General features: G+C 41.1%; 1 long non-coding RNA gene and 3 other non-coding genes across 4 annotated transcripts; 1 reads left to right on the top strand and 3 right to left on the bottom strand.

The window, feature by feature from the left end:
• Positions 1–365: 365 nt before the first annotated feature.
• On the top strand, positions 366–439 carry Trnat-agu (transfer RNA threonine (anticodon AGU)). The gene has a single exon. It is a non-coding gene; the product is annotated as a tRNA-Thr (tRNA).
• A 449-nt stretch (positions 440–888) lies between these two features.
• On the bottom strand, positions 889–961 carry Trnaa-cgc (transfer RNA alanine (anticodon CGC)). The gene has a single exon. It is a non-coding gene; the product is annotated as a tRNA-Ala (tRNA).
• A 586-nt stretch (positions 962–1,547) lies between these two features.
• On the bottom strand, positions 1,548–1,621 carry Trnai-aau (transfer RNA isoleucine (anticodon AAU)). Its single transcript has one exon. It is a non-coding gene; the product is annotated as a tRNA-Ile (tRNA).
• A 3,728-nt stretch (positions 1,622–5,349) lies between these two features.
• On the bottom strand, positions 5,350–6,629 carry LOC138015737 (uncharacterized). The gene is made up of 2 exons (XR_011125626.1): positions 6,071–6,629; positions 5,350–5,987 (listed from the first exon to the last, which is right to left on the bottom strand). It is a non-coding gene; the product is annotated as an uncharacterized lncRNA (long non-coding RNA).
• Positions 6,630–12,500: the final 5,871 nt, after the last annotated feature.

The following is a 12,500-nucleotide window of genomic DNA, read 5'->3' as shown; positions in this document are numbered from 1 at the left end:
CTACCGATCTCACAGCCAAGAATTCCAGGCGACGACAACTCTCTCCAAGGACTCAATCTTAGTTTCGTGAAGGTAACGGCTCCGACAAAATCCCAGCGACACGTTTTCGATAAATTAAAGCACGAAAGGGCCGTCCCTGAACACCTATGATATGATGCGTTTTTCAGCTGTAAATCAGAAGGAATTTCAACTTCCAAGATGACGGGGAGAAAAACGACACCAACCGGCCAATTCTTGTTTTCGTGCCATCGAGTTTCATGCGCCAATGTGGAGGGAAGATAGATGCGTACGTACAAAAAAGGAAGCTTCTCTGTCAAACCAAATAAATGTTATCGATTTCATTTTCAAACACGCAATCTAAGCATGGCGCCGTAGCTCAGTTGGTTAGAGCGCCTGTCTAGTAAACATGAGGTCATGGGTTCAAATCCCATCGGTGCCTTGAGATCAGTGTATCTTATATTGTCATGGTCTGGGTGCACTTTCTTGCAGTTGAGTAACACCATCTCTTTAGAGTCATTTCTTTCCTTGAGAGTTAACGAGTTTTTGAAAAACTGATCGTTCTTCGTTCTTCAATAGAGTTACATACAGCATTTTACAGTTGTAGCCAAGTTTCCTAGCCCAAGAAAGGAAGCGAGGCTCCCGGTGAACCTGCTTTGATACAAACCTTTGTGTTTTTCTAATGTTTATGTAGACTAATTGGAATTACAGTAACACAATTTACATGATAAAAGCAGTGAGGTCTGTATCAATACAAGGTCAGCGGCAGCCTCGCAGCCATTCATACGCTAGGTCACTGAGCAAACAACTGTAAAATGACCTATTGCCGATTGCTGTAATAGATTTTTTTGCTTCTGAGGTATTTCGGTTGACTTCAGAATGGTGCAAGAGTGGAGGATCCGGGTATCGATCCCGGTACCTCCCGCATGCGAAGCGGGCGCTCTACCATTTGAGCTAATCCCCCGTTACTATAGCCCATTTATAAGGCACACCAACAACCTTTTAACGAAGACAGGGAAGACTGGTCAGCTCCAAATTGTTTTCAATGCGAGACATATCCAAGATGGTGCTAACCAACAAACTCTACAACCATCGGTACCAAACTTAGAGTCATCCGATTTCTGAACATCTCTAGTGCTTGCTCAGGCTATTATTGCAAGTCAAAGTTTCATCAGATGTCAATTATTGATCGGGGATTCAACAAATGCCATCAAGGCTACTGGAAAAACACACTTACCTTTCGTGTTGATAAGCTGAAAAAGTCTTCTGGAAAACTCTAGCTTGCAAATGTTGGGCCTCTACCGATCTCACAGCCAAGAATTCATGGTGACGACACCTTTCTCTAAGTACTTAATGTTAGTTAGATGAGGGCTACAGCTCCGACAAAACCCCAGTGACACGTTTTCGATAAAGTAAAGCACGAAAGGGCCGCCACTGGACTTAAGACCAGTACTTTTCACCTCTTAAGCGAGAATCATTCCACCAAACCAACAAGTCCAGAAAGAAAATTTCAAGACCAAACTCCCTCGGAACAAAAGATAGAGAAAGACTTGGTCCATGTGAGGTTCGAACTCACGACCTTGGCGTTATTAGCACCACACTCTGCCGACTGAGCTATGGACCAGGTTACTCGGTACTCTCAGCGTTTTTTGAAGAAACGGTCTTATCCGATTTTATGCTTAAGTGACGATTGTTGTATTATAATTTAGCCTTTTGATGCGTTTCGGTTAACAAAAGAATGAAGGGGATAGTTTCTAAAGAAACTGTGGTGCTGCGTTGGTGGGGAAGCAGTATACAAATGGTTTTATCAAGGGAGTTGATAATTCTTGTTTTCGTGCGATCAGAATTAAGGGAGGGAAATACCTCCTTTCTCTAAATACTCAATGTTAGTTTTGATGAAGGTTATAGCTCCGACAAAATCCCAGCGACACGTTTTCGATAAAGTAAAGCACGAAAGGGCTGTTACTGGACTTAAGACCGATATTTTTCACCTCTTAAGCGGGAATCACATCACCAAACCAACAGGTCCAGAAAGAAAATTCGAAGACCACTTTTTCTCGGAACAAAAGACGGAAAAAGACTTGGTCCATGTGAGGTTCGAACTCACGACCTTGGCGTTATCACTGAGCTAATGGACCAGGGGCCTGTTTCTCGAAAGACCCGGTAACTTACCGTACCCGGTAAGTCACCCGGTAATTACCCGATAAGTTTTCGGGTGTTTCTCGAATCTCCCGTTAATTTCGATGCCGTTATTTTTCCCGATAACTTGCCCGGTAACTTACGGGAGCTTTGGAGCTCCCGTTACTCTCCCGTTAAAGTTTACGGTAACATCATTTTGCTGCAACAAAACAAAATGGCTGCCGAAGACGGACTTTTGTTACGCAGTTTGTCGGCCAAGAACATACCAATGGAGGCCTGTACTGAATCATATGACCGATACAGAAGTCGTTGAGAGGCATAGGTTGTCAACAGGAAGATTAAATTGGCTGATTGAGCGGTGTATTGTAAAGAAGATCGATCTAGAGTAGAGAGACAGCAATTCGCGGAGACTCAGGTAAACCAATACAGGATAATAGTAAAGACGTACCCACCTACTTTCGGTGCCGTAAAACTACAGATGTTAATATATTAAACTTCGATGGAATCGGCAATAAAGGAAGCCTTGACTGAAACACGGACTGCGGTTTGTTTTGGCGTGAGTCTACTTTTTTTCACATCTATAAATTCGCAGCACCCAGAGTCTTAATAGGGAACGACTAGCTGCAGCATTTCCAGCAAAAAACAAAGAGGAAATTGTCTCCTTGTGTAAGAATGAAACATGCTTGTGTTCGAGAAAAAAAGGAATTATTATATGGACTCAAACTCTACAAAACCAATCAATTAATGCTCATCAAACAACGAACTTCTTTGCCTATGTTGTTCCCACGGCGGTCCGCTTTATCATTGTTTTGTTTTGGTGGTGTTCAAGTCTGACAATAAATTCATGTTTATAAATCTTTCAAGCAAATGTGACCGTATTTTACCCTATAGCTGGCTTTCCCAGAGTGACTGGAGCAATTATTGATGGCTCTCTCATTCCTATCTGGCGCCCAGACAGTGATAAACATCTCTCTGTTTGCCACAAGGGTTTTCATGCTATTAATGTGATGACAGTGTGCAATGCTCACCTGTCATCTACAAATTTTGTTTGCATATGGCATGGCTCTGTACATGATTCAACTATTTTTAATGCCAGCTACTTGCAAGCATGTATGGAGGGTGGAGGAGGTGGGAATGGGTGGCTCCTGGGAGACTGTGGGTATGCAATCAAACAGGTACAGGTACCAGAAAGTCCATACAAAAATGAAGAACACCACTGAGAGGGCCTTTGGCCTGTGGAAGACAAGATTCCCCTCCTTGATTACTCTGGTGGGCAGTGCAAAGCAACAAATTTCTGCCTGGCCTCCATTACTCAATAGCTTCTACATAACTTAAGCTTAACTTAACTCAAAATATTTTCCTTTGTTTAAGATAAATCTCAACACCAGAGAGATATTTGCAAAGCTAATGAGAGGCATGAGTTAATTTCAACTATAACGGAACAAACTGTTTTGAACCTTTTTGCAATGCAGAGCAGTTTTGTAGGGATCACCTCCGTTAAAGACTTGATTATTGCTTCTTGCTAGCTAGGCCTTGTTAAGTTTACTGTGGATTGAAACCAATTTTCAAGGAGAACATGGAAAAAAGTATTTGCCATAGATGGAAAGATTCAACTTTGCAGTGAAAAACACTTGGAGTGAGGTGCACTTTAACAGTAACATTAATTTTATTGGGTCACTTTGTCCAAAAGCCACTCAACAGTCATCAGGTGAGTTCATTTTAAATGACACTGCAAAAAAGGGAAAGGGGCTTTCATTTATTAGCACATGGGGGGGTAATGTTATTAAGGGGGGTTGTCATATATTGAGCAGCCTTTTGAGGGGGGTTGGTTGAAATGTTGGCTTTTCCACTTCATTTCGCTGACTTCAAAGCTGAATGTACATATTAGAAATGATTTATAATATTACACCCATTTTCCTGGCCATTGGCATTGGCCATTGGGAAATGTTCCTGGGAACAGGGAAATGCCTGTATTGGGAAATACCTGTAATGATTTTAAAACTCTCAATGTAAAGGGACTCAGAGGTCTCTCCCTTTTCCTGTAGCCACATTTACTGTGGATAATGCACTCGTCTACTAAACACTTATATCAGTAGTTCCAAACGTTGACAAATAAAAAACAAAGTTACTGCGAGTGAATAGTTAGCATTTTTTTCATGCTTTGATTTATAAAACTTACCAACGGAAAACATGGGAAATGGCATTTCTGAAGCCCTCATAATAACAATTTTCTGGGGAGCATGCCCCCAGATCCTCCCAAGAGGCTCATGCAGAAAGCGCTTGTTTCACTGCACCTTCCTGAGGGTACCTATTAATACGGAAAAACCCTGCTACGCCTCCTGCTGAATTGTTGCTTCTAAGGATATAGATGATTATTGAGTTGAAAATGTTGAATATAAGCATTAATGCTAATAACACATGAATGCATTGGATGAACTGGCTGAGCTGTTATGCTTTCATGTATAAGTTGGGTGGCTCCCGTATGTATGAGGGAGAGAAAGAGCGGGGTTGAGATATAATGCTGGATAAAGATTAAAGATTGGGGTTATGTGATTGTCGCCATTACTATAGAGGGGGGTTGGGAAATGTTTGAAGGACTTTCCAAGTAATTTTGCCAACCACCCCCCCCCCCCCCTTCCTATGAGCTAATAAATGAAACCCCCTGATACATACAAGCAAAATAGTTTTGCATCTATGTTAACAGTAACAACAAAAAAACAAACAAAAGCCAAAACTTGACAACAAAATTGCCCAAGACATGGAGCATTCATAAAAATAAAACTACTAATAAAATTAATCACTGAATTGCTTCATTTCCATTGGTCGAGTGTTATAATGTAACACGAAGTGATTCTAGAATACCCGGGCCACTATTGTATTCTTGCAGTAGTGCCCTTTGAAGAACTAGGCATATAATAACAGACGCTATTCCTTTGCAAATTAAGTAGACCGGTATTCTAGAATCTAGCCAGTCTTGTTTATGATCATCAGGACATCTGTCTTAAAGACATGAAAATGAGTACAACAAAATCAATCTTTCCTTAAGACCGCAAATTTACCACCAGATCACCTGGACTCATCATGGCTTAACAAAACCCTGTTCATCAAATGTGATTTCAGGATAACTGAGTATTATTGGTACCTGCTTCTCCTTCAAAATGTCACTTTCTAGTTCCAATTTCCCCATTTTTAGCTTGTAAGATGCTATCACAGTTTGAATTACTGACGACACATTTAATTCAGCAGTAAAGTCATTATTGCTGCATGAAAACAATCAGGTTTAAGGGGGGTGGCTCTTAGCTACCAAACTGTTGCTATGGACCCCTTCAAATAATCATTTCTTGAGTCTCTTTAACTCTGCAGTTACCATTTTTTGCCAAGAGTGTTCTATTTAACATTTCTTCTACTGATTTGACTAACCAAACCATCCATGCAACCTTTCTGTAGGGCTCTTTGACTAAACAGGTTCCTTAGCAACCATTGTCCTTCTGTAGTTAAGTGCCACCCCCTTAATAAAGGTGCCACAAATTTAACAATATAATTATCTTACTTCCAGCTAGGGGTTCACCAAGTATCTTTGACTTGAAGGAGTCACAATAAATCAAGGATAGAATTATCCCATAAACTAATAAGTGATTACATACTAATTGATCCCTTTTAGCAACGTCTTTTAAAATCTACTATACCCTTATGATAAATAACTATATAATTAAGAACATTATTTTGTTTTCATTAAATAAACGTGATTTTTTTTCAAATAGTGTATCTTGAGAGTATTCGGATATATATGACAATGAAAATCGAAATAAATGCAGTGAACCTGAGGTAAGACGGAATTCCACCCGACGTACCTGCCGAGATAAAATTGAAAACAGATGTTCTTGAAGAGAATCCAAAACATCTGATAATGCTAAACGATGACTCAAAGACATACCTCCTTCCACTGGTTCGCTGTACGCTGCAATCTGCTACTTGTATTGAATCGAAGCCTTCGAGATCGAGAATTTCGCTTAACCTCGTTGTAACATTTTCTGAGCTTCTATTACTCCAAAAGAGCGTTGCTTCCCAGTAAACTAAAAGTGTTGCTTACAAAAAGCGTGAATAAAAAAAAATCCTGCCATCTAAACACCCTTTGCAAAATGTCTCCGCTAATGAGGTTTAAAAAGTCGCCTTCACTGCTAGAAGGTGTAAAAGGAACTATGGAAGGTCTTCGCTTCGAACGCTACCTTTGTTTACATCGCAGCGCTCGGTTGGGAAACTGGATGCTACAAAGCCCTACGGATCTAGTGCCAAGTCATTCTCCTTCTTTTCTTGACGAGCGTGAAGTGCATGCAAGAGCCTGGTAACTCCCGGTTATTTTATCGGCCCCGATAAGTACCGGGAAAGTTTACGGGTGCTTCGAGAAACACTCTTTCGGTCCCGATAAAGTTTCCCGGTAACGGTCCCGGTAAGTTAACGGGCCCGGTAATTACCGGGACTTTCGAGAAACAGGCCCCAGGATACTTTGTTCTCATTGCGTGTTCGTTGTAATTCAGGAGAAATTTTAACTTCCAAGATGGCGGTCGCGTTTCAAACGCCAAGCTAGAGGGAACAAGCATGCATACGTACAAAAACAATTGCTTTGTGGAACTAAATTAGTCGAGCGTCCTGCTTTTCTGAGACAGTCGTGTTTTGTCACGCAAACAAATAAAATGACCAAGGGAGGCTTGGGAAGAGGAGAGAAAGAACTGTAACCGACGCGTTCAACGGGAAATTCCCATTGTACCGCTAACAATGGAAAGCTGTCAGACTCATTTGACGAGATAATTACATAATTACTATTGAAAGAACGATGTGTCAAAGAGTATTTGCTGACCAAGTGAATATGACTACCGCGGTAGATTCAGGGCCTCTGTACACGACCCCGGGTTGAGTCACCGCGGTGGATAACCTTTTTGCAGTCAAATGTTTGTAAGCGTTTACACGAAAACAGTAGTCATACTGGATCAGCCCCCCTTGCCGGGTAACCCTTTTCGAGACTCAATTTGACCTGGATAGAAGGGTTGAAATTTCTTCATATAAACATCGTTTGAACGTCACTCTTTTTTCGGTTCAGCGTTCTTGTCCAAGCGCAGCCTGTAGCAAAATGGCGGAGGCGAGAAGGCATGAAGAGAGTGTGGAAAAAATAACGTCAACTTGGCAGTGGTAAAATGGCTGATAACGTTAACACAAATATCGATGATTCTGATGATTGCATGGTTCGTCCGCCATTTTCTTTTCTGACAAGTAGCTACCAGCTATTTCAACCGAGACGAAAAGGAACTGACCCGGGTCAGCCGAGATCGACCCAACCTTCACCCAGCCCGGGCTCGTGTAAACGTAAAATTAGACGCTGAACTGAGCCGGGTCGGTGTCCATCCTGCGCTCGTGTAAAGCGGCCCTCAGAGTTCCTTCAAATTCACGATATTGCTTTTAAAAAAGAACAAAGGGTGGCTGTAGAAGTGGCTCTTTCCGGTAAAGATGTAATGGCTGTATACCGACTGGTTTTGGGAAAAGCATGATTTACCAGAGCTTTGTTCTTTTAAAAAATTCATTCCCAAGCGAGCTGAACAAAGCAGCATCGGTTGTGGTAATCGTCCCCCTCCGAAGTACTGCTGAGGACCAGCTGATGTCAAATGATTTAAGAGCATTTCAAGGATTTAATAAGCATGAATCATCTATTCTTAAGAGGAATTTGTCTCTGACAGTGGTCGACGAATGTCACACCGTCAAAACGTGGTAAGCGCGAAAATGCTTATATTTGACAGGAAGCTATTTATTGCGAATAAATGTCAGCGTCTTTTTGTAATTTCATCGATAAGAATTAAACAGCAGATATGATGGTGGATTATCTGGAAAAAGTGGACGCTTCATAGGTCTTTCTCGGCCGTTGGAAAAACCAGGACCGGACCGGATCGGATCGGATTGATAAAACTCGGACCGGATCAATAACAAAATTCCCACCAAAAGTAGACGGTCACCAGACAACGTGCTGCAAAGAGGAGAAGCCGAATTCGGTGCCTTTCTTTCTTGTGTAGTCGTCTCCTCATTTATTGAGACTCATCGAAATGTCTTTTTTCTAGAGGTGATTACAGATTCAGAAGCGGAATTATAAGAGATACGATGTGACGAATTGTCGCCAATAAGCGAATTGACTGCGTACACAACCGTCTTCTTCTTTAAACAAGAAAACTGACAACAATTCATAACTTTACCCCAGTCCCTGACAATTCCATTCTTTATCGCTGCGCTCAGCCAAATAAAAACTATTTCTCATATAAACACTACAGACAGTAATCCATCAGCCGCGTTCATTGAACACACAATATTGAGGTCTACGCAAGAACAAATTAGCCAAAAGGACACTTACTCTTCAATGCAGTAGACTATCGCAAAAAACTGAAGCAAAAAAAAACAGCGTGGTGATTAAGCCGGATATCCAAAACCAGTAAAAAAAATCCTTTATGAGAAAAAACTGGAAACGTGTTCTCCAAACCAAGGCAAATTCACCTAAAACGACCAATGGAGTTAAGAGGTCGCAAAAAAATGTAAACAACACCAAAGTAGAAGCGAAAACTTCTCCGAGCAAAGCAACGTAGATAACTGAATGTCACAGGCCAAAAGGGTGGCACAAATAGCTAAAAGTACGAAAGCCAAGCATAGCAACGACCCGTGTACCCATGGGAAATACATGATTGCACAATAGCCTGATTTAGAAACAGAACGGGAATATCAGTTGACGATGGCAAGCGCAGCAAAAATATCCATATTAGGTCATATTAAAGTATAATCCAAACTATTCTGCGAGCTCTCCCTTCGTCAACTGACGTTCTCTTTGTTCTGTTCAACATGTCCTCTACCTCTGAAATGACGAATATCGACAATTCCCAACTTTCTCTGGATTGACTGTTATCGTCAATTTAGATTACTCTGTCCCAGGACAAGTTGCATTCCTAGACAGGATTTGAACCCGAAGCACCCAATTTGAGGAAATGTTTTTATCCCCTTAATGACTAAGCAGCAAAAAATATCCATATTATGTCATATTAGAGTAGAATCCAAACTATTCCTATTTTTTTCTGGATTGGCTGTTATCGTCAATTTAGATTACTCTGTCCCAGGGCTTGTGGTAACAGATGAAAAGAAAAAAAGGTAAAGTTGCATTCCTGGACAGGATTTGAACCGGGAGCACCGTGACCTACTTAGAAGAAAATGTTCTTAATCAATCCTGACCATTGTACCGACTATTTACCATCACTAATTGGTATATATAAAATAAATGCTGAATAGTGGTCAAGTCTTGTGCTTGATTTTAAAATGGTTACCGGTAGCTTTCTCTTGAGGTTAGGTAACCGACATTTTCTCCTGTTTAAACTTGTTTCTTAGCGAGTGATAATACACATTTACAGCGGCATTCGAAAAAACAGAAAATATTGACATATTTTAAAAAATGTGATAGTCTAGTGGTTAATTGAAAGGGTTATTAATCGAGCATTTCCAGGTTCGAATCCTGCGACTTCAGGCATGCATTGGGGTTCGCTAGCGCTGGAACACCAATTGAGGACACTGTAAACTGAAATTAACAATGAAAAGCAAATCAAGTTAAATGCGCTTATTCAGAGGTCGAGGATGGGTTGTTCTGTTGCTAAATCAGGCTAATGTACAATTGTCAGGAACTGGGGGAAAGTAAATAATTGTTGTCAGCTTTAATGCATGTTTGAAGAAGACGACCGTTGTTCGCTTATTGACGACAATTCGTCACATCGTATCTTTTATAATTCCGCTTCGGAATCTGTAATCACCTCTGGAAAAAAGTAAATGAAGAGACGACTACACCAGAGAGAAAGGCACAGCGGGAAGTTTGTCATTGATCTGGTCCGAGTTTTGTCAATCCGATCCGGTCCGATCCGGTCCGATCCTGATTTTGCCAACGGCCGTCTTTCTCGCAGCCCTATGGGCCAATCAAAAAGCTTAGAAGGAGCACGAGCAGATACGAGCTAGGACTTCTAATCCTATACCAGCATGAACAAGTATGACTAGTATATGGTGTTGTAAGCGGTTGTGAGTCACTTGTCTACGGCTTCCGTGAGGGCCTGTTGGGTTGCCATGATTTCATGCGCTGTTAGTAGGCTCTTCTTGACTCCATGATTGTGAATTTATAATTATAGAGAAAGTGGCTGAGAGGGCTATGTCACATTATATCAGGGTATTTAGGGGAAATCTTAAGTTGATCACGCGTTTAAAGCTCGAAAATGGTAATGTGGAATTCCTATACTGATGAAATTATCCTTGCATCACAAACAAGATGATTATGAGCAAAAACTACCTTTATCTATGCGATTTGCCGTAAACTTAAAAAACGGTCGGACCACACTTTTTTTCAAGATTACTCAAACGCAATCCGTTTCAATCTTGTCCATTTTTGTCCATCCATATGCTTGTCCTTCCTTTTGCTGTATTTCTTTTATGTTCCTCAACAGTTTTAAGTGGTTATTGCAATGTTTGATTCTACTTTTTGGCCATTTTGGGTGTCGTGAAATTGCACAATTTGCGTGACATAGCCCCTTTAAATGGGGGGTTGGCTGACAGTCAGGATCATTTAAATCTGAATAATAATAATAAAAATCTACTTCTCCAAATGAACATTTTCAGCATTTCTCAAGCTTCATGATATTTCTTACGAAATTTTGCGCTCGAATTTTGTGTTATTTGCATCTGTGAAACATGGGGGGCAGGTTCTAGTCGTTCATCTGATATTCCTGGATTTAATTCTTGGGTTGGTAGGACAGGCGGAGGTGTAGTTTTTCTCGCTGATTGTTTATATTTCAACAACGAGCTGACACGGCTCTGTTTAGGCTTGTCGAAGTCAATGGGACGAACGTAAGGAACACTGTTATTGGCGTTATTTATAGATCTGATCGAGAGTGAGATTTTATTCAGTCTTCACTGGATTGGCTGATTAGCCTTATTTCCAAAGAGAACGAACCTGTGTTCTTGTTAGGTGATTGGAATGTGACTTAGTGAGCCATTCATTCATCTGGTAGCAGGAGACGTTTTAAGACTTTAAGCGCTGTTACACTGTGCAATTTTAAGAGCAACTTGTCTCGCAACGACATTTCCACAAACGTTCTCACGTTACGAAACAAGTCCTTTTAGGGGGTTAGACTGAGCAACGTTTCATGCAACTTGTCCCGATTCGATGATCACATGAGGTTAAAGAAACATGATGATTGGCTTGTTCCGCAAACCGTTGCTAGACAAGTTGTTACACTACGTAATACTTAAAAAATCGTTGCAACCGTTGCTGAAGGCACTGTTACACTAGGCAATTTCTCTTGCGAAACAAGTTGCACGGAATATTGCCTAGTGTAACATACCCTGCTACACACATTTCTTGCAATTTTTTTGTTGCCGCAATCGTTGCGAAAAGTAGAAGTCAGTTCTACTTTCCGCAACGCGTCCCGCAACGTTGCAAGGAATTTTTTCCACGTTGCGCAGTGTAACACCTTCCCTGCAACTTATGTCGCAACGTTTAATGGCATTGGCCAGTCAAATTGCTCTTTTTGTGCACGTGAGGTTTTATTCGAAGACAAAATGGCGACTGAACTCACGACAGCTTCCAAAATGACAGATGAGGAAAAGGAAGGGTTCATTCAAGCGTTGAAAGAACGCCCATCGCTTTGGAATACTTCGTTAGCAGTTTACAAAGACAAGAAGATAAAACTTGCTGATTCGCAAACCCTTTCACAGCAACTTAATAAGATAGTAGAGGAGATGAAGAAAGTGTTGCATAGCCTGCGCACTCGATGACAATGGAGAAAATCATAGTTCTACTGATCCTAAACGAGTACTCTAGTGACTTGGAAGGTTTCACCTATCGCCGAATATCTCAGCGTGACACCAAGCCTTTCAGCATGTTTGATACTTGATCGTAATTTTGTATCTTGCTTAGATATTCGGTGTGAAACTGCATTGAATAAAAACTCGAACTGTTGGCTGTTAACTGTAAAGAAATCTCTGTATCCGCCAGCATCCTCTACAGCAAGCTCCCTCGCAAGTTGGTGAAAAACCCCTCTTTCTTCCCTTCTTGCCATCCAGGGCCTGACCCAGTTAACGCGATTTCGCCTTGATGGAATGTCCCCATTTTCGTCTTCAGTTGGCAAATCGGCTATTACCAGTAAAGCAAAATATTTTCATTTTTTACAAACACAATAGACCATTTCACCGTTGTAGCTGCCTACGAATGCAAGTGAGGCTGCCGGTGACCCTGTTTTGATACAGTCCTCCGTGCTTTTGTAATGTTAATACGGACTAATTAGAATAACCAAGAGAAAATGAGGGGACAG

This window comes from Montipora capricornis, chromosome 9, assembly GCF_036669925.1.
Source record: "Montipora capricornis isolate CH-2021 chromosome 9, ASM3666992v2, whole genome shotgun sequence".
Lineage (NCBI taxonomy): Eukaryota > Metazoa > Cnidaria > Anthozoa > Scleractinia > Acroporidae > Montipora > Montipora capricornis.
This window is presented reverse-complemented; position numbering and strand designations above follow the sequence as displayed.